Below are 23,078 nucleotides of genomic sequence, written 5' to 3' on the forward strand. Positions count from 1 at the left end.
AGGAATGGATTTAGAGCCAAAACACATTAGCAAAGTGGAAATTCCACATGATTTGCACTTACTGCCAAATGTTTTCTTGACTAATTTCTTCACAATTTTCTGCTTTCTCAGCACCAAGAAGATCAATTCGAGTTAAAGAAATTAAAATAAGAAATGACAAAAGGGATGTAGCATTTTGATTAGATGTTACAGAGGTTATGAATTACATTTTGTCTTTTTCACACATTAGGGCTCCAGCCATCATATGATGTTTTTCATTTTTACGTCTTCCTTCCTAAATAGATATTTTAAATATATATAATTGAATTTCCTAAGTCTTAGTATTTGAGATTTATGATCTATTCCATGGAAAACATAATATCTTTCAAAATAATTTTCATCACTGTCATAATTCAAACTTGTTCTGTTACTGAATTCACTGAATAATTCCTCATATTAAAATTGTATTTATGTCTTTATTAAGTTATAAAAGTATAAGGATTTATTTATACTTATACTATTGCCAGAGATGACACTTGTATTTAATTTGAAAACATTTTTCTATTTGGTAGCTCAATTTTCTTCTATTGTATTCTATATCGTTACATCAAAATTAATCTAATTCCAATGTATTATACAATTGTAGTTTTATTTACAATCATTTTCAGAAGACCAAACATCTTTTTTCCATCTTCTTTCATAGGTTTGGGAGTCTATTTGCATTGTTCTTTATGAATTTAAAAAAAAAATTAAAACTGATTTTCTTCATTTAAAAACTAGTATTTTCATTGAAAATGAACATTAACACAAGGTAGTTATGTCTACCATCTTAACAGCAAAAGCAATATTATTTTTAACAAATGATATTTAGTTATTGTGAGAAGGGGAAACTAACAGATTATTTTTGGACTGAAAAAGTTTAGAAGACCAGAAAATCCATTTATATCATTGGATAGAAGTATAATTTATAACATAATGCTGGTAGCTATATCATAGTTTGGAGTTACATGTATAAAGTACATATTCTTCAACCTTTCACATAGTCTACCTAGACAATGTGTCTGTAGAAAAAAGTTGCAATATCTGTATTGTAGGGAAAGCTTGTGAGTAATATATACTTTTCATCTTGAAAATGCTTTTTTTTAAAGTCAAAACCCAACTTCCTTACAGAGTGAAATTTTAGTACATATTATCATTCTTCTTACATACTCTTAACCCCTTCTGAACTTTTAAAACACTTTTTTTTCATAAAAGGTGAGATAATTTGCACTCTCCTTGGTATGAATGTAAAGTAATGCTTAAGAATGTGATCTGTCAGCCATGTGTCTTTCCTTTGCAAACAAATGTACCTGATAATATAATGTACGATTATTTTAAAAGTGAACTCACAATGTACACAGTATGCTCCCATCCCCAGCCATCTACATTCCTCTGTTGCTCCATGTGACAATGTGGCTATCAACAATCTTTGTTGTATGATCAAGAGATGTTAAGACCATGATTTGAAAAAGCACAGGGACAAATAGCCAAACCAGTGGAAACACATGAACTATGAACCAATAGCTGAGGAGCCCACAACTGGATCAGGCCTTCTGGATAGGTGAGACAATTGGTTAGCTTGAACTGTTTGGGAGGCATCCAGGCAGTGGGGCCGGACCTGTCCTTGGTGCATGAGCTGGCTGTTTGGAACCTGGGACCTATGTAGGGATACTTTGCTCAGCCTGGTAGGAGAGGACTGGACCTGCCTTGACTGAATCTACCATGCTTGGCTAAATCCCCATGGGAGTCCTTGCCCTGGAGGAGATGGGAATGGGGTAGTGGGCTTGGAGGAGGGCAGGGGGATGGCTGGAGGAGGGAGGACAGGGCAATCGGTGGCTGATATGTAAAATTAGATTAAATTATAACATAAAAAAGAAAGAAAAAGTTTAAAGAGGAGCTTTTAAGAATCTCAAACTTTATGCGGTTGTGTGAACACGATTCCCTTACACCAGTTTTCCCATACATCCCCTTTTCACTCTAATCAACAGTTAGAACTAAAGACATTTCTCTGTATGTCAGATAAACCTGTTTTTCTTTTCTTAGTGCACATTTTCCAGATGTTAAATAACATAGAGTATAGCAGTCCAGTTTAGCTAAAACCTTTCTCTTTAACATTGACTCACAGAAGTATTGCCTTTATTTTCTATATTGTTGAAAACATAATCCTTTAATATCGCTCCTACATGCTTATGAGGATATTTGAATGTTTTTGTTTTTTTTTTTATTTTATGCTAGTAGCAATTTTCTTTATTTGGCACAGAACTAGCACTGATGTCATAAAATAGAAATTGACCTAGAGCCCTGCACAGTGGCATGTATGGGCAGCAGTGTATTGTTCTACTCCAGGAGTGGGCACAGTCAATGGAATCAAAATGAAAAATCAGGAGAGGATTTTGCAGGAGTCTCACTAGGGCAAAGCCTATAGTTCTAATGATCATATAACTCTCATGATGTCTACACACAAAGTGAGGCATATGTTTATCTGCAAATAAGGACAAATTAATATTATAAACCAGAAATCAACCTCTAAATCTGAGTGTATAAATAGAATAGGAATAAGTGCCACATAAAATGACTAGATTCTAATCAGTAGAAGCCTTGAAGCTGCCTTAGTGGAACTTCAAACCATAATGCATTCTGAAATGAGTTTTTACCTTAGGCCAAACTCACTAGATGTAGTTTGGCAGGACAAGAGATAACAAGTGAGCAATGGATGATACAATTTTAAAGCACTTTGGGGCAGCTGAATCATCACACAATTACTTGTGAAATGATATTGTGGTTGTTCCTGTCCCTTAAGAAAAATGGCAGTGTGTATGTAGTCTATTTGACTAGTCAATCATTTCATATTCTCTAAATTTACCTTTTCACTAGACCACCACTGATTTCTAATACAATCTTGAGTCCTTATATCCATTATTACATTTTTACTTTACAGTGTAGTAAAATCCAGATTGATTTTATAACTAGGTCTGGGAACTACAAAAAGGATATCTTCTTTAGCCATCATAGGACAATACTATAATTAATTCAATCAATCATGTACTTTGGTGCTGAATAGTTTCTAGAAAGTTAATTTGCAAGTCCTTCATGAGCAATTTCTTAACAATATATCTAAAACCCCAACCAACCCTTTCTTCCAACACCACTCAATAGGAACCTCCTGCCATCTACCCTGGTCAGAAACCGTTTTTCTTGTGCTGAATTATTTGAACAGAAAACTAGCCAGTCTCTAATTCTACTTTCAAATTTTACCCTCATTGATTTTCAACATATTTTTAAAGATTTAGTCTTTTTTTTAAGCTTTTTTTCTCCTTTTTTAATTTATTATATTTATGTTTTAATTTTACACATCAGCCATGGGTTCCCCTGTCCTCCCCCCTCCCGCCCCCACCCCCACCTTCCCCTTAGCCCCTCCCTTCTATTCCCATCTCCTCCAGTGCCAAGGCTCCCCTGGGGATTCAATTCAACCTGATAGATTCAGTACTGGCAGGTCCAGTCCCCTCCTTCCAGGCTGAGAAAAGTGTCCCTGTGTAAGCCCAGGTTCCAAATAACCAGCTCACGCACTAAGGACAGGTCGGGGGCCCACTGCCTGGGTGCCTCCCAAACAGTTCAAGCTATAGTCTTTCTAAAATTTAAAATAGATTGCAACATTCTTCCATACAAATGCTCCAATGAGCAACATTTTTCACTTACAATTCAAATGCGAATTTATCACTAGATGCCAAATCAGTTTGACAATAATCTTAATTCAATACTCATTCATATTTTATTTTACTCTGTTCTAGCCTGACCTGTGCTAAGGATCTTTAAACACCATTTATGTATATTTTTAAGGCATTTGTGCTCACAATATTCTGTCCAAAATCTTTTTATGTGGCAAATTGTCCAATCTTTTAAAATCTTTTGAAAATGTTATGAGACACATTAAATTTCTCTGTCTCTGCTTGTCTCTGTCTGTTTCCTTCTCTTACTTTCTCTAAAGTTTCTTATCTTATTATCTAATCTAATAATTGTACATTTTTAGTATGGTGTTATGTTTATCATATTATGACATTTATGGTTTACTTTTGTCTATTGTCTAACTTTATTTGCTATAGTTTAAAAATATGAAAGTAACTTTTAATTTCCTATTAAATTTCAAATACCAAGAATAGTTTCTTATTCATGCAAAAATTTTTTAAAGTAAGTATTTGCTAAGTGGATATCAAGTGTTTTATTCTATACTCATGACAATAGAATAATTGACTTTTCAATTTAAGTATGATCATTGGGAATTTTCTCTTCTTCGTGCCTCTCTTCATGTACTACATCATTGTTATCTGAATTCCATCCTCACAATAAATTTGTGTTAAAGTTTCTACCTCTGATTTATCTCCATCTTGAAACAGAGCTTGGGGAAGTAATTATATTTAAATGACTTTGTAAGTATAGCATTTTAAAATGAAATGTCTGTTTACCTTGAAAGAATAGATCCTATCTTGATAATCTTAGAACTGCAACAATCCTATACTGTGAAAAGAAAATTTTAAATGTTAAACGATTCAGTCTGTTGTATCCCATTACAGTCTCCCAGGTTGACTGACATATACAAGTATGAATATAATGTTTGTGTCATTGTGTTTGAGTCTTTTAGTATTTTGAGGCTTTTATTGAACAAAATAATTATATTCAGCATGTAATTATATTAAAATAAAGAATTTCAATTTTGTTAAGGGAAAATCTAAATTTCTTAGGACTAATGCAAGTAGTACTCATGTTAAATATGAAAATTATTTAATCAACTTTCATTTACTTAGTTCTAGTGCCAAAACTATGTAGTTGCATTTCATTAGAAACAAAGTCATTCTCTATTGCTAGGCTGTTTTCAGGAAAAAAAAAAAATCAATGTAGCTCTCTGGTATTTTTTTTTTTTTCCTGATTCAGTTTACATACCAACTATGGATCCCTTCTTATCCCTCCTCCTGCTCCTCCCTGAACAGCCTTTCCCCTATGACTCACCCCTAATCCCCTCCTCCAAAAGGGTAAGTCCTCCCCTGAGGAGTCAGGAGAGCTCTTCTGTTTCTCATACTATGGGAAAAACATGAAAAATGAAATAAAGGAATGCCAATCCTATCCTCTTATAATTTTCATCACTCAAAACACATGATTTCTTCCCATCCCTTAATACTCTTGCCTAATGTGAAATGTTGGAAATAGTAACAAATAAGAAATGAAGTGAGTTCAAACCCTTGTTCGTATTTTGCTTCTTCCTGCTCCCTTTCATCATTCTTTCTCTCTACTGTACTTGGTTGATTTTTACTCACTGGGCTCTTTGGCTTTGACTCTTTTGTCTTAACTCTTTGCTCTTTTGAAAGGCTCCCTATGAAGCTCCCAATTAAAACACACATTTAAATTATAAATGATTACGAATTGATAATTTATTTAAGTATAAGCACTTGACCTTAGCTTGTCTTGTTGCTTGCCAGGTTTCTTATCTTAAATTATCCCATCTATCTTACGCCTCTGGGCTTTGCCCTTTTCTTACCTCTGTAGATCTTATTACTCTCTCTTACTCCATGGCTAGCTCTGTGGCTGGGGGACTAGCACTTTCTTTTCTCTCTCCGTCATCTTTGTCTTGTGCTCTTGCTTTTTCTATTTATTCTCTCTGCTTGCCAACCCCTCCTGTACTTCCTCCTGTTTTGCTATTGGCCATTCAGTTCTTTATTATACCATCAGGTGTTTTAATCAAGCACAGTAACACAGTACTACAGGATTAAGCAAATGCAACATAAAAGAATGCTACACATCTTTACATCATTAACCAATGTTTCACAGCATAAACAAATGTAACACATCTTAAAAATAACAGTCCACGACATTCTACCTCCATATTTCTCAGGTTTTTTGAGCATCAAATTTTTATGGAAAAATAAGCACTATAAAATATCACAGGAATGAGAATCAGAATCTAGTTTGCTTCATATGAATTCCAGTCCCTACCTGCATATTATCTAAAATCTTTTCTTCACCCTTACTTCTAACTTAGATTTCCCAACTGATTAATGGTTAATTGCACATAATTAAAAGATATGAGGGGCTTAATAAAAGGAAGTTTTATTTCTTGTTCACAAATAGTTCACTCTGGATACTCCTGGATCACCTTTAAGAAAGAAGGCTTCTTCTAACTCATGGTTTCATCATCTCTAACACATAGATCTAAGTGAATCAAAGGAAGTCTAACAAGTACAAACATGGTGAATCAGTAGGATTAACATACTAAAAGTAGCCATTCTCCCAAAAGCAGTCTACAAATTCAATGCAGTCCACATAAAATTTCTAATATAATGAATTAATAAACGGGGCCGAATGTGACTGAAAATCTTCGGTAAGTCAAAGGGCACTGTCAATTGGACAAAGTGACAGCCAACAGATGGGCAAAGATTTTTATCAGCTCTGCATCAGGTAGAGGCTTAATATACAAAATATATAAATAACTCAATAAATTATATATCAACAAACCAAATGATTCAATTAAAAATGAGATATAGATTTTAATATGTAATTCTCAACAGAGGAAACTTACATGACTGAGAAACATTTAAAGAAATCATTCTTCAGGGAAATACAAATCACAACTACACTGAGATACCATCTTGCATCTGTTATAATGGCTAAGATAAAAACACAAGTGAAAGCTCTTGATGGAGAGGATGCTGATCCAGGGGAAGATTTTTCCCATTGATAATTGGACTTGCACAGCCATTGTGGAAGTCATTTTAGTGTTTCCTCAGAAAATTGAGAATCATTTCTTTCTTTATTTCTTCCTTAACCCATTGGTGATTTAGTTGAGCATTATTCAGTTTCCATGAGATTGTAGGATTTCTGTAGTTTTTTCTGTTGTTGAAATCTAACTTTAAACCATGGTGGTCTGATAGAACACAGGAGGTTATACCAATTGTTTTGTATCTGTTGAGATTTGCTTTGTGGCCAAATATGTGGTCGATTTTAAAGAAGGTTCCATGGGGTGCTGAGAAGAAGGTATATTCCTTTTTGTTTCGGTGGTCAATTAAGTCCATTTGAGCCATAACATCAGTTAAGTCCATTATGTCTCTGTTAAGTTTCAGTTTGGCAGATCTGTCCAGAGGTGAAAGTGGGGTGTTGAAGTCTCCCACTATTAATGTGTGGGGTTTTATATGTGATTTAAGCTTTAGTAATGTTTCTTTTACATATATGTATTGGTGAAATTATTAAGGGCACTCCACGTAGTTAAAAGGGAGGTTTATTTTGTGGGGTACTTACAAATGAAGGGGTAGGTTACAGGGTCTGGCAAGGGTATAGTGCAGTCTGGCCATGTTCTCTGGAGAACTCTGCTCGGTCTACCTCCAGCGTCCAGAGTCCGGGAACCAAGTGCGTGACCTCTTCCCGATCCTTGGTCTTCTGCTTCCTCCTCCACCCTGCCTTGTGGGCGTGACCATTACCGAAGCCTCAATGGGGGTTGGAACTTCCAGGCCAATGCTGGGATGGCTATCCACTACATCTCCCCCTTTTTTCTAAATAAGAAAGTTCTAACCTAATACAAGACTATATACAAAGAGATGGTTATCAAATATTGTCCAGGAGTAATGAGGGATAATGACCTAGATAAGTTGGAATTACAATAAGTGCAAACAATATCAAGCAAAAAACACATAGTAAAATCCAGGGAAGTCTATGGCACGGGTAGGTGGCATGTTACAAAGATCATTCCAAAAGGTGTCCTATCCTAAAGAACCTGAGTCTAATACTTAATATATCCTCCAGGCCAATGCTGGGATGGCTATCCGCTACATATGTTGGTGCCCTTGTGTTTGGGGAATACATGTTCAGAATTGAAACTTCATCTTGGTGGATCTTTCTTGCGATGAGTATGTAATGTCCTTCATCATCTCTTTTGATTGATTTTAGTTTGAAGTCTATTTTGCTGGATATTTGGATGGCTACACCAGCTTGCTTCTTAAGACCATTTGATTGGAAAGTCTTTTCCCAGCCTTTTGTTATTAGGAGGTGTCTGTCTTTGAATTTGAGGTGTGTTTCTTGTATGCAGCAGAAAGATGGGTCCCGTTTTCGTATCCACTCTGTTAGTCTGTGTCTTTTTATAGGTGAATTAAGTCCATTGATATTAAGAGATATTAATGACTAGTGATTGTTCATTCCTGTTGTTATTTTTATTTTTTGGTGGTAGTTTATGTGTACTCCTCTTCTTTGGGGTTTACTGCTGTGGTGTTATCTATTGCCTGTTTTCATGGGTGTATCTGCCTTCCTTAGGTTTTAATTTTCCTTCTATTGCTTTCTATAGGGCTGGGTTTGTGGATAAGTATTGTTTAAATCTGTTTTTGTCTTGGAAGGTCTTGTTCACTCCATCTATGATGATTGAAAGTTTTGCTGGGTGTACTAGTCTAGGCTGGCATCCATGGTCTCTTAGTGTCTGCTTTATATCTGTTGAGGTCCTTCTGGCTTTCAAAGTGTCCATTGGGAAATTGGTTGTTATTCTGATGGGTTTGCCTTTATTAAAAAAAAAAAAAAAGTAGATTTTGGTTATTAAACCTATATTCGATGAGAAGTTTTGTTTTATACAATTGATTTCTTGTTTTCAGTATGTATATTATCGATATTAGTTCTTTATCAGGTGAGAATTTTTGTTTTATTTAATTTCTTGTGTTCAATATGCTTATTTGGCATTATACCTTTATTAGATGAGAACTTTTGATTTATTTATCTGGTATCTTGTGTGTAATATGTATATTTTGGATATTAGATATTTTTCAGATGATATTTTTCATTTTATTTATCTAATTATGTTCAATATGTATATTTTGGATATTAGAGCCTGATTAGATGATAATTTTCATTTTATATATTTGATTTCTTGTGTTCTGTGGGCATATTTTGGATATTAGTTCTTTCTTAAGTGAGAATTTTTGTTTTATTTAATTACTTGTGTTCAGTATGTATATTTTTGTTAATAGACCTTTTTCAGTTGAGAATTTTCATTTTATTTATCAGATTCCTTGTGTTCTTTATGTATATGTTGGATATTATTCTATTATCAGATGAGATTTTTTCTTTCATTTAACTAATTATGTTCCATATATTTGCTTTGGATAATAGACCTAAGTTTGGGTACATGTTTCAAAAATTAAAATGACTATGTACTCTGCACCTCAACCAATAAATTCTCATTTGGGGAAGAGTAAAAACAAATTCTTGGGAAAAAAAAGAAAATTGGGAATCAATCTACCTCAAGGCCCTCATATATCCCAAGCATGCTTCATCCTATCACAAGGACACTTCCTCAACTATGTTCATTGTGGCCTTATTCACAGTAAGCCAGAAACCTGATTTGACCTTGATATTCATCAGTTTAAGAATGAATAAAGAAAATATCATATAAATAGAGAATTATTAAGCTGTTAAAATGGCATCATGAAATTTGCAGGCAAATGGATGGAACTAGGGAAAAAAAGCATCCTGGCCAAGATAAAGAGGAGGGCTTTCTGGGAGAAACATGGACCTCCCTTGCAAGCAGAAAAGGAATAAATTTTGCCTATGAACTGGGAAGAGCACAGGGATGTATTAGATTGGTGAGAAAGGGATAGATGGAAAGGGCTGGGTTACAGGCAGCTGGGATTGGATAGGTAGTGTGGAAACTTTCTGGACAAGAGGAATGTGACCCTATTGAGGACTCTAACAAATGAGGTTTCAGGGTCTGAACTGGACATGCTTTGTAGCCAGGTAAGGCTTCCAGTGGTGGGATCACATTGCAATCATTTGAATTGTTGACCAAAGGGACTCTATGGAGATAAAACAACAACAACAACAACAACAACAACAACAACAAAAAACCTGTCTATGACAGAAAATCACTCTGAAAAATGAAAGCAGGGCCCCATTACTGATGACAACATTTATTCATCTCATGACAAAAAGGTGGAGTTGGTGCCTGAATGGACGTTCACCCCTACCTTCTAATCTCTTTGGCAGAAGAAGGCACTATTCAGTCTATGGAAAGAGAAACCTGGACAGCAATCCAGCCAGGAAACCCTCAATCTATAATTTGTCCTTTTTGCAAGACATGCTGGGATAATGATGGTATGGAATTCATAGGAGTGGCCAAACAGTTTAACTTGAGACTCATACTGTGAGAGAAGTTCTATGCCCTACACTGCCTGTATAGCCACAAACTGGAGACTGGATAATCTAAAGATCTACAGTAGAACCAAACACAGCTGCCAAAAACAAGAAACAAACAAACAAACAAAAACCAATGGAATGATTCTAATGATATTCAACTCTACTCATAGATTGGTGCTCTATGAGTCATCATCAGAGGATGCATCCAGCAACTGATGGGAGTGGGCGAAGAGACCTACAGGCAGATGCTATGAATAAAGAGAGTCTAAATTGGAGGTCTCAGTTGGTACTCTCCCCTCAGAGATCTGGGAAACCTGCAGATGAGGAGTTAGAAAGATTGTAGGAGTTAGAAGGGATGGAGGACACCAGGAGAACATGATCCAACAAATCAACAAAGCTTGGCTTACGTGGGCTCACAGAAACTGAAGTGGCAAGCATAGGTATGTACCAGGTCCTCTAAGTATGTACTGTGACTCCTAGGTTGGTGTTTTTGTGGGACTCCTGACAGTGGGAGTGAGTGAATCTCTTCTGCCTTTGCCTACTCTTGATCTTTACCTCCTATTGGGTTGTCTTGTCCACCTTCAATATGAGGGTTATTGTCTTGTCTTATTGTATCTTGTTTGATGCCATTTGACTGTTATCTCTTGGAGGCCTGTTCTTTTTTGAAATGGAAAATGAGCAGAATTGGATTTGGAAGAAAGGTGGCATTGAGGGAGAGCTGGAAGGAGAGAGTGGAGGGGAAACTGTAGTCTGAATGAATTGTGTGAGAGAAGAATCTATGTTTTAAAAAACAAACCACTGAAACTCATAATACTTTAGTACTATATATTGTTGCGATGAAATTGAAAGAGATGGCAGTTGCCAAAAAGCAACCCCTCTTCACAGAAAAGAACAATTCCTGTATATATTAGTCAACCCTCTTTAAGTTTAAAAGATATTTAATGACAAAACAAAAATAGTAATTGGTGTGTGCACATAATTATATTTTCACTGGAATTTAGTAGGAATTCTCCACAGTTGTCATGATTCCTTTACTAAAGAGCAAAGTGAGTGTTTTAAGAACAAAATTTCAGCATGTATCTTCTTTTATTTCGTGGGTGGTTCTTAAAATACACTTGTTATTTGTTGGCCATTTGCTTTTCTCTTTCTTTACACACCAAATCCTTGTTGGGAAAGGAGATACCCAAGATTTCATACTAGTTTCTATGTGGCTCTTTCCTGGCCTCCCATGCCTCAACCCATTTCATCATTCTTATTTCAATTTTCCCTCTATTCCTGTATTTCCTCACAACACTATATATCATTTCACATTCATGAAACATCTGGAGAGGTTAATGACTATTAACCCTAAACACATACAAATAGGAGCTTTACCAAAAATAACTATTTTGTGCATGTATATATGTGTTTGTGTGTGTGAGAGAGAGAAATTGGAGCAAGGAAAAGGAAGAGTGAAACTCATTTCTCATGTATATTTTTTAAAAAAAATATTTTAAAAAAATGGCAAACCGAGACTAGATAGTCCAGTGACCTAGCAGAAAACCAGATACTACTATTCTGCTAAATGAGCAGAGCCATAAAATGACATTCTGCTGTTCTCACATATCAGTGCCTTGCTCAACCATTGTCAAAGAAGCATCCTACAGCAGCAGTTGGGAACAAATATTATAAAGACCCAGAGCTTAAGAATATGAAGAGAGTGAAAACCCAAGACACTCAGCCATAAATGGGATTTCATTTATCAAATCCATGCCCTTGGGATTCAGAGAATTCTGTGGAAGAGGAGTCAGAAAGATTGTAAGAGCTGGAGGGAATTGAGGACACCAAAGAAACAAGGGCTTCTAAACACAGCAGGCCCCATGCACATAGGAACCAACAGAGACTTTGATGGCACCTACAGGGCCTGCATGAATCAGCACTAAATGGAACTGAGAAGATAGATGGACAAATGCCCCTATTCCCAACACAGAAGCTAGCCCACAATGATAATCACTTGTAATTAAAAAAAAAAAAAATGGTTTTCAGCAAGAGAGTCCCACTGGGGAAACAAACCATATTTTTTTTGGATTTTTTTAAAAAATTATATTTGTGTTTTAATTTTACACATCAGCCATGGGTTCCCATCTTCTCCCCCCCCCCCATTCCCGGCCCCATCTTCCCCTAGCCCTTCCTCTTCATTCCCATCTCCTCCAGGGCCAAGACTCCCCTGGGGATTCATTTAAACCTGGTGGATTCAGTACAGGCAGGTCCAGTCCCCTCCTTCCAGGCTGAGCAAAGTTTCTCTGTGTAAACCCAAGGTTACAAACAGCCAGGTCATGAACAAAGAAGAGGTCCAGTTCACACTGCCTGGGTGCTTCCCAAACAGTTCAAGCTATTCAATTGTCTCACTTATACAGAGGGCCTGATCCAGCTAGGGACTCCACAGCCTTTGGTTCAGAATTCATGTGCTCCCTTTCGTTTGCCTATTTGTTTGTCCCTGTGATTTTCCAATCTTGGTCTCAACAATTCACATACTTAAAGTCCCTCCTCTTTCTCAACAATTGGACTCCTGGAGCTCCACCTGGAGCCTGGCCAAGGATCTCTGCATCCACTTCCATCAGTTATTGGATGAGAGTTCCAGCACACAACTTTTAGGGTGTTTGACCATCTGATCAACAGACTAGGTCAGATCAGGCTTTCTCTCGACCATTGCCAGCAGTCTACAGATGATGTATCATTATGGATTTCTGGGGACCTCTCCAGCACTCTGCCTATTCCACTTCTCATGTGGTCATCATTTATCATGGTCTGTTCTTGTTCTCCCTTTCTGTTCTTGATCCAGCTGGGATCTCTTGCTTTGTTCCTGTAAATCTCATCCATTTCTCTGTCATTGGGTGATCCCTGGGTCTCTCCTAGGGTCCCGTTTTCTAGGTAGCCTCCCTGGAGTTGTGTAGCAGTCTAGTCATCTTTGTTTTATATCTAGTATCCTACTATGAGTGAGTACATACCATGTTTGTCCTTCTGAGTCTGGGTTACCTCACTCAGGATGATTTTTTCTAGATCCATCCATTTGCCTGCAAACTTCATGATGTCATTGTTTTTCTCTGCTGAGTAGTACTCCATTGTGTACATGTACCACCTTTTCTTTATCCATTCTTCAGTTGATGGGCATCTAGGTTGTTTCCAGGTTCTGGCTATTACAAACAATGCTATTATGAAAATAGTTGAGCATACCCTTGTGGTATAAGTGAGCATTCTTTGGGTATATGACCAAGAGTGCTATAGCTGTGTCTTGGGGGAGATGGATTCTCAGTTTTCTAAGGAAGCACCATATTGATTTCCATAGAGGCTGTACAAGCTTGCATTCCCACCAGCAGTGGAGGAGAGTTCCCCTTGCTCCACATGCTCTCCATCATAAGCTGTCTTCTGTGTTTTTGATCTTAGCCATTCTGACAGGTGTAAGGTGGTATCTCAGAGTCGCTTTGATTTGCATTTCCCTGATGATTAGGGATGTTGAGCAATTCCTTAAATGTCTTTCAGCCATTTGAACTTCCTCTGTTGAGAATTCTCTGTTTAGTTCTATAGCCCATTTCTTAATTGGAGTGTTGGGCATTTTAATGTCTAATTTCTTGAGTTCTTTATATATTCTGGATATCAGCCCTCTGTCAGATGTGGGGTTGGTGAAGAACTTTTCCCATTCTATAGGCTGCCGCTTTGTCTTGTCGACCAAGTCCTTTGCTCTACAAAAGCTTCTCAGTTTCAACAGGTCCCATTGATTGATTATTTCTCTCATTGTCTGTGCTGCTCGTGTTATATTTAGAAAGTGATCTCTGGTGCCAATGTGTTCAAGACTACTTCCTACATTCTCTTCTATCAGGTTCAGAGAAACTGGATTTATGTTGAGATATTTGATCCACTTGGACTTAAGTTTTGTGCATGATGACAGATATGGATCTATTTGCAATCTTTTGCATGTTGACATCCAGTTGTGCCAGCACCATTTATTGAAGATGCTTTCTTATTTCCATTGTACATTTTTGGCTTTTTTGTCAAAAAGTATATGTTCATAGGTGTGCTGGTTAATGTCAGGGTCTTCAATTCGATTCCATTGGTCCACAAGTCAGTTTTTATGCCAGTACCAAGCTGTTTTTATTATGATAGCTCTAGAGTAGAGATTGAGGTTAGGGATCTTGATGCCTCCAGAGGTTGTTTTATTGTACAGGATTCTTTTGACTATCCTGGGCTTTTTGTTTTTCCATATGAAGTTGAGTATTATTCTTTCCAGGACAGTGAAGAATTGTGTTGGTATTTTGATGGGGATTGCGTTGAATCTGTACATTGCTTTTGGTAAGATCACCATTTTTACTATGTTAATCCTGCCTATCCATGAGCATGGGAGATCTTTCCATTTACTGACATCTTCTTCAATTTCTTTTTTCAGGGACTTAAAGTTCTTGTCATATAGGTCCTTCACATGCTTCGTTAGAGTAACCCCAAGGTATTTTATATCATTCGTGGCTATTGTAAAGGGTGATGTAATGTTCGTGGTACGAATTCATGAAAAAGCCTCTTTCCTGTGGCCTTGTGAACCCTAGCTCAGGCCCAAGCTACACTCAGCCAGCTGTGGTGGCACATGCTGGTAGGATTTACTGAAGAAGGCAGAGGCAGGAGGATCCCGAGTTGAGGCCGACCTAGGAGAAGCTTCGGCCAGGGCCTAGACACAAACAGTGTCGGTGGGACCATGAAGGCAGTGGCTGCTGCTTTGAGTTGCCGGCTGTTTCTCATCGGGTTGGTGACTGCAGTGATGCTGCTACCTGGGACAAAGAATTTACTGCTGCTTGTTCAGAGAAGAATTGCCAGGACCAGCGTGTTACAAGAAAGCATTGGCAAAGGTCAGTTTGAAAATGTTTGGCAAGACAAATGGTGGGGAGAAAGTGTTGTGAAGATTTTCTCTTCTAGGGAACAATACTCATGGTTCCAAAAGACAGACAGACATGAGACTGTGATTGCTCCAAACCAGAAAAAAAAAGAAAAAGAAAAAAAGAAAAAAAAAATCTACAGGGAGCCATGATCATGCCTAACAGTGACTTTGAAATCTTCAAAATGATGATGGGACTCCATAATGATGATGCCACATGGACTATGGTAAAGCCATTAGTGCCATGGAAAGGTCAACTTTGGATTACAAACTGTTTAGGACAATTTTGAGATGGCTAGCTGAGATGATCCAGCCTGACAGACTACCTGAACAAGGACTTGAAACAAGCCCTGCACTTTCTCACTATGCAGTGGCGGGACAAATGCTACAGGACTTGACAGTTAACCCAAAAATTTTCTTTTCAGGATCCCGTAACGATGGAAGTAATTTTAAGAAAACAACTCCCACATCCCCAAAAGGTGGGATGGGAAGTTTTCGGTCGTTTAATGACTTTTGGATATTGTCATTGTTTATGATGGTTGGTTACAAGCTGTTAATTGTTAATGGCCAGGAAAAAAGCTGAACATGAAGATTAGATTCAGAGTTTTTGTTAAAGAAAGAAAAGGAAAAAGAGAAAATAGATATGAGGTAGATCACTGAATCTACCCAGAGAAAAAAGATAAAGAAATAATAGGATAAATGGGTAGATCACTGAATCTACTCTAAAAAGAAAAAGGAAAAGATATAAAAATGACAAAAGGTAGACTACTGAATCTATTATGAAAAGAAAAGATAGGATAAGTAATGAAAGATTTTTGTCTGAGTTTATCAAATGTTACTGGACTGGATATTATTATAGATAATGGAGTTTTTTCGCCTGAATCTGTCAAATGTTAATGGACTAGACATCATTAATGTAATCTTGACTGTGTATATTGTATATACTTATTGGATAGTTTTTCTTGTATTAGTTATAAGCTTTTATTAATTTTAGACAAAAACAGGGGAAATGTGGTGGTTATTGTGTTCCCTGAAATATTGTGTGTTCCCCAAAATAAACATATCTGGGGTCAGAGAACAGACAGCCACTAGAACAGAGCCAGAAATGGTGGCTAGAAAATGGGAAGAGTAAGCCATAACAGAAGTTGGGTGGTGGTGGTACACACCTTTAATCCCAGCACTTGGGAGACAGAGCTAGCCAGATCTCTGAGTTCAAGGCCACTTTAGAAACAGCTAAGCGTGGTGACCCACACCTTTAATCCCAGGGAGTAGGGGCAGAAAGAGAAAAGTATATAAGGCGTGAGGACCAGGAACTAAGAAGAAAAGCATGCAGTTAGTTAAGCATCTGGTTGGTTAAGCATTCAGGCTTTGGAGCAACACAGTCCAGCTGAGAGCCATTGGGATGAGGACTCAGAAGCTTCCAGTCTGAGGAAACAGGATCACCTGAGAAACTAGCATGGTGAGGTAGCCATGGCTTGTTCTGTGTCTCTGATCTTCCAGCATTCACCCCAATAACTGGCCTCAGGTTTGATTTTATTAATAAGACTCTTTAAGATTCCTACTACAGTCCACAAGTCAGTTTTTATGCCAGTACCAAGCTGTTTTTATTATGATAGCTCTAGAGTAGAGCTTAAGGTCAGGGATCTTGATGCCTCCAGAGGTTGTTTTATTGTACAGGATTCTTTTGACTATCCTGGGCTTTTTGTTTTTCTATATGAAGTTGAGTATTATTCTTTCCAGGACAGTGAAGAATTGTGTTGGTATTTTGATGGGGATTGCGTTGAATCTGTACATTGCTTTTGGTAAGATCACCATTTTTACTATGTTAATCCTGCCTATCCATGAGCATGGGAGATCTTTCCATTTACTGACATCTTCTTCAATTTCTTTTTTCAGGAACTTAAAGTTCTTGTCATATAGGTCCTTCACATGCTTCGTTAGAGTAACCCCAAGGTATTTTATATCATTTGTGGCTATTGTAAAGGGTGATGTATCTCTGATTTCCTTCTCAGCCTGTTTCTCTATTGTATATAGGAGGGCTACTGATTCTTTTGAGTTGATATTGTACCCTGCTATGTTGCTGGAGGTGTTTATAAGCTTTATCAGTTCCTTGGTTGAATTTTTGGGGTCACTCATGTATACTATCATGTCATCTGCAAATAGGGAGAGCTTGACTTCTTCCTTTCCAATTTGTATCCCCTTAATCTCCTTATGCTGTCTTATTGCAATGGCTATAACTTCAAGTACTATATTGAATAGTATGGGGAGAGGGGACAGCCTTGCCTTCTTCCTGATTTTAGTGGTATTGCTTTGAGTTTCTCTCCATTTAATTTGATGTTGGCTGTTGGCTTGTTGTAGATTGCCTTTATTATGTTTAGGTATGTTCCCTGTGTTCGTGATTGCTCCAAGACCTTTATCAAGAAGGGGTGTTGGATTTTGTCAAATTCCTTTTCTGCATCTAGTGAGATGATCATGTGTTTGTGTGTGTGTGTTTTTTTTTCTTTGAGTTTGTTTATATGGTGGATTACATTGACGGACTTTCATATGCTGAACCCCCCTGCATCCCTGGGATGAAGACTACTTGATCATGGTGGATAATTGTTTTGATGTGTTCTTGGAGTCAGTTTGCCAGTATTTTATTGATGATTTTTGCATCAATGTTCATGAGGGCAATCAGTCTGTAGTTCTCTTTCTTTATTGCATCTTTGTTTCGTTTAGGAGTCAGGGTAATTGTAGCCTCACAGAAGGAGTTTGGTAATATTCCTTCTGCTGCTATTGTGTGGAACAATTTAAAGAGTATTGGTATTAAGTCTTCTTTGAAGATCTGATAGAATTCTGCAGTGAAACTATCAGGTCCAGGGCTTTTTTTTGGTTGGGAGACTTTTAATGACTGATTCTATTTCCTTAGAGGTTATGGGACTATTTAAATGGTTTATCTGGTCTTCATTTAACTTAGGTATGTGGTACCTATCCAGAAAATTATCCATTTCTTTTAGATTTTCCAGTTTTGTGGAGTAGAGTTTTTTGAAGTATGACCTGATGATTCTCTGGATTTCCTCATTGTCTGTTTTTATGTCCCCCTTTTCATTTCTGATTTTGTTCATTTATATGCTCTCTCTCTGTCTTTTCGTTAGTTTGGATAAGGGCTTGTCTATCTTGTTGATCTTCTCAAAGAACCAACTCTTTGTTTCATTAATCCTTTGTATTGTTCTCTTTATTTCTATTTTATTGATTTCAGATCTCAATTTGATAATTTCCTGGCATCTGTTCCTCCTGGGAGACTTTGCTTTTTCCTGTTCAAGGGCTTTCAGATGTGGTGTCAACTCACTAGCGTGAGATTTCTCCAGCTTCTTTATGTGGGCATTTTAGTGCTATGAATTTCCCTCTTAGCTCTGCTTTCATAGTGTCCCATAAGTTTGGGTATGTGGTATATTGATTTTTATTGATCTCTAGGAAGTCTTTAATTTCTTTCTTTATTTCTTACTTAACCCATTGGTGATTTAGTTGAGCATTATTCACTTTCCACTGCTGTGATGTTATCTATTGCCTGTGTTTTCATGGGTGTATCTGACTTCCCTAGGTTGGAATTTTCCCTCTATTGCTCTCTGTAGGGCTGGTTTTGTGGATAAGTATTGTTTCAATCTGGTTTTGTTTTGGAAGGTCTTGTTCACTCCATCTATGATGATTGAAGGTTTTGCTGGGTGTACTAGTCTAGGCTGGCATCCATGGTCTCTTAGTGTCTGCATTATATCTGTCCAGGTCCTTTTGGCTTTCAAAGTGTCCATTGGGAAATTGGGTGTTATTCTGATGGGTTTGCCTTTATAAGTCACTTGGCCTTTTTCCTTTCCTAATATTCTTTCTTTATTTTGTAAGTTTAGTTGTTTAATTATTATGTGGCAAGGGGACTTTTTTGGGGGGGTTCTAGTTTGGTGTTCTATAGGTTTCTTGTATCTTCATAGGCATATTTTTCTTTAAGTTGGGAATGTTTTCTTCTATGATCTTGTTAAATATATTTTCTGTGCCTTTGAGTTGGTATTCTTCTCCTTCCTCTATCCCTATTATTCGTAGGTTTGGTCTTTTCATGGTGTCCCAAGTTTCTTGGACATTTTAGGTTTGACTTTGTTGGTTTTAGTGTTTTCTTTGACTGATGAATCTATTTCTTCTAACGTTCTTCTTCATTTTTTCTACTTCCCTCTTCAGATCTTGAACTGTTTCCCTCGTCAGTTTCATTGCTTTTTCATGACTTTCTTTCAGGGACTTTTTGTTTTCTTCTGCTTTAATTGTCCTTTCCCCTAGATTTTTATAGCGTTCTTCCCATTTTTTGTTTACCTGTTCCTCCACTTTATTTTTTATTTCTTCTTTATAAGGCTCTAGCCTCTTCATGATGTTACTTATAAGGTTGTTTTCTTCTGCTTCTTCCATTCTGTGATGTTCAGGTCTAGCTGTTGGAGAAGGGCTAGGTTCTGGCGATGCTGTATTGCTCTTTATTTTGTTGTATGTACTTCTGCCTTGGTGTCTGCCCATATCCTCGAGTATTTGTTCTTATCAGTGCACTTGGTCCAGACACAGCTGACAGATTTAAGGAGCCTCTTTCTGGTCCAGATGGAAGCTCTGGGCTGGATGGGAGAACTGGTCCAGATGAGAGTGCAGGACAGATGGGAGCTGGGCTTGGACTCTGAGTCTCAGGAAATCCCTGGGGTCTCCCTATCTTGTCCAGATGGGAGCTCCTCTTGTCCAGATGGGAGTTCTGGGACAGGATAGAAACTCTGGTCCAGATGAGAGTTCCAGGGCAGATAGTAGCTGGGGGCTGTAGTCCAGATGAGAGTTCCAGGGCAGGATCGAAGCTGGCGGTTTTTTTCTAAGTCTCTGGAAGTGACTGGGGTCTCTCTGGTCCAGATGGTGTTCCCAGGCAGAATGGAAGCTGGGGTCTGGTCTCTAAGTCTCAGGAAGTGGTTGGGGTCTCAGGCAGATGGGTGTGGGGGCAGGGTGTTGAGATTGCAGGGTCTGCCTGCAGTCTTGGAAAAGGGGAGCCTTCCTGCAGGGCCTGATGAATGGCCAGAAACTCAGGCCAAGTTGGGCAGGTCTTCCTGGGATGGCTGGTGCCCAAGTGTGGGACCTAGAGGCAGGTGCCTCTCTGACTATAACCCCAGGCACTCATCTCTGTTCCAGATTGGAGTTCCAGGGCAGGATGGAAGCTGGGGGCTGGTTTCTAAGTCTCTGGAAGTGGCTTGGGTCTCAGGCAGATGGGCGTGGGGGCAGGGCATGGAGGTTCTTGGAAAGGGGGAACCTTCTTGGTGGGGATGGGGGTCCTGCCCTATGGCCAGAACCTGGGGCCCAGTTGGGTAGGTCTTCCCTGGAGTGGCTGGTGCCCAGGCATGGGACCTAGGTGTGGGCTTCTCTGGAAACAGACCACTTTAAACTATTGGACCCATGCCCACTAGTAAGCAATCAACACAAAACAACTCAAGGTATCTTTGGAGGTTCTTTGCCTCATAATATTAAATCAAGCAGGTTTTGTTTGTTGCTGTTGTTGTTTTTACATATTTATTTTATCTTTTTTTTTTTAACCTTACTGGTCCTTTGCCTCCATATTATTGTATCCAGTTTTGTGTTTTTATGGGATTCCTGGGTGTGCGTTTGTGTCAGTGTGTGTTTCTCATGATTTGCCTTTAGTTGATTTTCTTCATTTTGTTTTGTGCTATTCAGCATGTTTGTCTTTGTTTTAACTTTTAATTTTTTTTTCCTCAGTTGTTTCGTAAAGAGAGACACAAAAGAGTGTGGACCTGGATGAGAGCAGAGATGAGGAAGAACTGGGAGGAGTTGGGGGAGGTAAAATTGTAATCAATCAATATTCAATAAAAGGAAAAGGAAAAAGTGGGGGAAAGAGCCTTTTTAATAGTATGCTCTGATAATAGCATACTTGCTTAGTAAATAATTCGAAAGAAAAATGTAAGTGGTATAAAAGGATAACTCTGAAAATATATTACATATTCCACTAACTTTGGATTTTTAAGGTATTATAAGATTTTGAATGTTAAATTAATTTCATATACAAGCTTCTAGAACAAGTATATTTTCAATGAAGATAATCTAAGAATCATAACTCTACCTAATATTTTGCAACTTCCAAAATGAAAATAATCTGTATAAAGAATTATTTGAGTTTTTAATAAACAAATTCAAAGTCATTATGCAACAATCGAGTTATTTGCCATCTAATATTTGAAATTTGGAAACTACTGTTGGATGTCTATAAACAATTTAAAACAAATATTTTAATATACAACTTATTAATACATGATATCTGTTGATCCTAATTGAGAATTTTAAAAGACAATGGTAGACAATTTAAGAATAATTAGAAAAAAATTTAGGAAAACATTAGGCACAAGAATTCTAATTTGTTCAAACCTTTATCCAAGTAACTCCACAGAAAATTAAGAAGTGTATACTTACATTATTTATCTTTCACTGATGTGATATTTATTGTGAAGACTATTAATGTGGTAAGGAGAACTCAGGTATATTTGACATTATTAAATCCATATCTAATATTGCTTTAGTACTCATGGAAATAATCTCTAGATGTTTTTTTCTGCTCAATCTTTTTATTTCTTAATTTGGCAATTGTTTCAATAGGGGGGAATAATTCTGATTAAAAGACATCTTTTTAAAAGTAATACATAATATAAAATTTAGTGATCATGTAAATCATCTAGCTGAGAATAAATCATTAGGCTGCTAATTCTGGATAACATGCTTTCCTATTCTCTTTTGCTCTGAACTATACCTGAATTTATTCTAGTAATTTTGGGGCATTTTCCATATAGATGTCTGATAAACAATTCAATCTTAATAGTTTTAAAATTGAATTAGTTACTTCATGTTATTTTCTAATAGTTCCTTGTTATAATAATCAAAACATAAAAATCAAATAATGATATATAATGGAACTAGGATTTTTATAGATATAATCTGTCATAGACCTAAGTATACATAGAATATTAAATACATGAACACTTCAAAAAACAAGTATATAGTCATTATTTGATGTTTAGCAAAGTAGAAGGTAATTTCTCATCACTGACTGGCTTTCTTTTTTCTTCACAAGAGGAATGGTTTTCAATTTAATAGGAAGCCTCCATTTCAATTTAAATATACTCAGCTATGTCTTACAAAGCAAATCTAGTCAAGAATGACCTAAGTCAAAGGTGGGTCTACTAGAGTATAAAACAGCAGAATTGTGGAGGATAGAGGAAATAATATGGACCTTCTATATAGAGTGAGGTTGTGAAGGAAGCAAGAATGGACTTTTCATAAGCATAGACACAAAGACATAAACTTTCAGTAACAGTCCTGTGAACATTCAATTTTATTGTTTTGATCATGGTCTAATAATAAAAGCTGAATATATTTTCAAAGTAAAAAAAATATAATCATCAACACTGAGGATTCAAGTTAGGAGGAATTTGAAGGAAATCATTCATCCCACAATATAACAATAGAAAATTTACTTCCTAGAATAAATCAAGCTTAAAACAAATTTGCGATCTAAACTATCAAAAACAAATGTGCCAAGCACATAGGCATGTGTGTCTAAGAAACTCTACAGTACAGTAAGTTATGTATTGTTCCCTTCCCTAAATATGCAATTCCAATTTTCTTGAATTAAAACTTGTATCTTAAAAGGCTTCTTAACATATTGATGACACAATGACAAAATGTGTTATCATTTTCAGAACTTGACTTACTTTATTTTTAATTGTTCTTAATTGAAATGGAATTATATCATCTTTCTCCTAACTTTCTTCCCTACAGGCACAACCTAGTACCCTACCTTCAACATTTCCCATGGCCTTCCCCCACCCCAAAGTTGACAGCTTATTTCACTTCCATTATCATGAGTATGGGGGTGAGGGGGTAGACAGGTATTAATATTGAAATACAATCTGTTGAGTCTGTTTTTGTTATTTATGTGTATCTGGTTTCAGGGATGAAGAGTACAGGTTGG

Source organism: Onychomys torridus, chromosome 9 (assembly GCF_903995425.1).
Source record: "Onychomys torridus chromosome 9, mOncTor1.1, whole genome shotgun sequence".
Lineage (NCBI taxonomy): Eukaryota > Metazoa > Chordata > Mammalia > Rodentia > Cricetidae > Onychomys > Onychomys torridus.